Source organism: Medicago truncatula, chromosome 1 (assembly GCF_003473485.1).
Source record: "Medicago truncatula cultivar Jemalong A17 chromosome 1, MtrunA17r5.0-ANR, whole genome shotgun sequence".
NCBI lineage: Eukaryota > Viridiplantae > Streptophyta > Magnoliopsida > Fabales > Fabaceae > Medicago > Medicago truncatula.
In genome coordinates this window covers 21,484,141-21,486,553 of record NC_053042.1, presented here as the reverse complement: position 1 = coordinate 21,486,553, position 2,413 = coordinate 21,484,141, and the positions used below count along the sequence as shown (strand labels likewise).

Sequence of the window (2,413 nt, the reverse complement as noted above, 5' to 3'; positions counted from 1 at the left end):
AAACCTTAATGAGTTTTGATGATAACAAGGTATTAAAAATTGTCAATTGGTTATTGCTAATAATTGTTCAAGTGTATAGGACCATAGGCAAAGTTAATCAATTTCAATAGGTCTTGGAAGAACAATAGAGAGCAAAGGAATCTAAAGCATCTGAAGAAAACTGCGTCTGAAGCTATGAAGTGCTTCTGAAGTTTCAAGTGCCTCTGAAGTAATGACGTCATCAGAAGCAGAAGTTCATCAGAAGCAGAAGTCCATCAGAAGCAAGATTTCATCAGAAGCTATATCATCACCAGAAGCTACAGTTGATCAGAATATTTATTTAAACTGAAGTTTGAAAGGAGCTGTTTTTCGTTTTAACCTCGTCTAAGAGAACGAAGAATTAAAAGGGAGGTATCAACGGTCATTTGAAAAGCACTGGGTGCTTGTCCTTCTTTGAAGAGTTGACAAAGTACAAGTGTACAACCACTACCTCCACTACTCTATTTTTGTCTACGCTACAAGACAAGACAACAGCTCTACCTGCAGAAATGTTCCTTCAAGATAGGAATGAATTTGAAGTTGATCCTTCATAGGACTACATCCAAATCAGGCAAAAGATTACTGGTGGATGATCAAAGGAACTCAACGACTCTTTAGACGTGCTAAAAATCTCAACGTCTCTCTACTCATCACTATATAAAGGAGTGAAGACTTGAAGATTAAAGAAAAAAAAAGACATCAACACAAGTTAAAAGCGCTAAAACTCTGTCAAATTTGATTCTAAAAAGCACTCTGAATTTCTGCACTGATTTGATATATCTTAGAAATTCTTAAGTCGAGAGTCTTTATTGCATTGTATTGTGAACACCACTGATTGTATATCAAGTGTTCAAAGTCAAACATTTTCTGTGTAATTCTGTTTGATTAAGAAGTCTCTCGCCTGCGTGCTTGAGCATTAGAAGACTCTTGCTTTAGTGCTTGAGCATTGGAAGTCTCTCGCCTGCGTGCTTGAGCATTTGAGAAGTCTCATACTAAGAGAGTATTGAGCATTTGTAATCTGTGTGATTATCTTTAGTGGAAATCTCCTTGGAAGTGCAAGGGGGACTAGACTAGTTCCGGTTTGTGGAAGGAACCAGGATAATTGCTTGTGTCTCTCTTTCTTTTCTCTGCTCTATTTTTATGCCGCTGCATATCTGATTCTGAACATTACATCAGAAGCACTCCCAATCAGCTTCTGAAGTAATATCAGAAGAAGATTTTTCAAAGAGAAAAAGAAAACACAATTCAAGCCCCCCTTCTTGTGTTTTTCTCACCTTCACGATACTCTTATTTTACTACTTTGATAGGACCGTGCACTCGGTTTTATCCCATCAAGTTTTTGGCGCCGCTGCGGGGGAGTTGTTGTAATTTGATTAACTTTTTAATAGTGGTTAGTCTTAAAAAAAATAAAAAATAAATACAAGTAAAAAAAATATTTTGTTTCTTTTTCTTATCTTTTTATTTTTTTTATTTTTTATATATTTATATATATCTCTCTCTCTCTCTAAATAAAATATATATATATATATAATATCTCTCTCTCTCTCCCTCTCCCTCCCTCCCTTTCTCCTTATTTTATTTTTATTTTATTTATTTATTTATTTTTTTATTTTCTATCTTTAACCGTTTTGATTTCAAGTATGGCGGAGAAACGTGCTCTCAAAGAGTATGCAATCACATCTTCAGATGAGCCGTACGATGCTATTGTATACCCAACGGTTGAGGGTATTAAATTTGAAATAAAGCCTGCACTTATTTACCTAGTGCAGCAAAATCAATTTTTCGGATCACCCACTGAGAATCTGAATCTTCATGTTTCAATTTTTTTAAGACTCAGTGGAACTTTGAAGGCAAACCAAGAGGCCGTAAGGCTGCACCTCTTTCCTTTCTCTTTGAGGGATAGAGCTAGTGCTTGGTTTCATTCATTGCAAATTGGTTCCATCACTTCATGGGACCAAATGAGGAAGGCATTCCTTTACCAATTCTTTCCCCGTAGTAAAACTGCTCAATCAAGGAGTCAAATCACACAATTCACTCAAGAAGATGGTGAATCTCTTTACGATACGTGGGAGCGTTTCAAAGAAATGCTTAGGCTTTGCCCCCATCATGGTTTTGAGAATTGGCTTATTATCCACACTTTTTATAATGGTCTATTGTTTTCCACAAAATTGAATGTTGATGCAGCTGCAGGTGGAGCTTTGATGAATAAAACTTACACAGGAGCATATGATTTGATCGAGGGAATGGCACAAAACCACTATCAGTGGACAAGTGAGAGAGTTATCACTGATGTTACTCCTCCACCCTCTAAAAAAGAGGCAGGTATGTACCAGGTTTCTACCCTTGATCATCTATCTGCTAAGGTGGACACACTTCTTCAAAAATTTGATAAATT

At 36.3% G+C, this 2,413-nt stretch overlaps 1 non-coding gene across 1 annotated transcript; it reads right to left on the bottom strand.

The window, feature by feature from the left end:
* Positions 1-2,025: 2,025 nt before the first annotated feature.
* On the bottom strand, positions 2,026-2,131 carry LOC112418449 (small nucleolar RNA R71). Its single transcript, XR_003008654.1, has one exon. It is a non-coding gene; the product is annotated as a small nucleolar RNA R71 (small nucleolar RNA).
* Between the last annotated feature and the right edge of the window lie 282 nt (positions 2,132-2,413).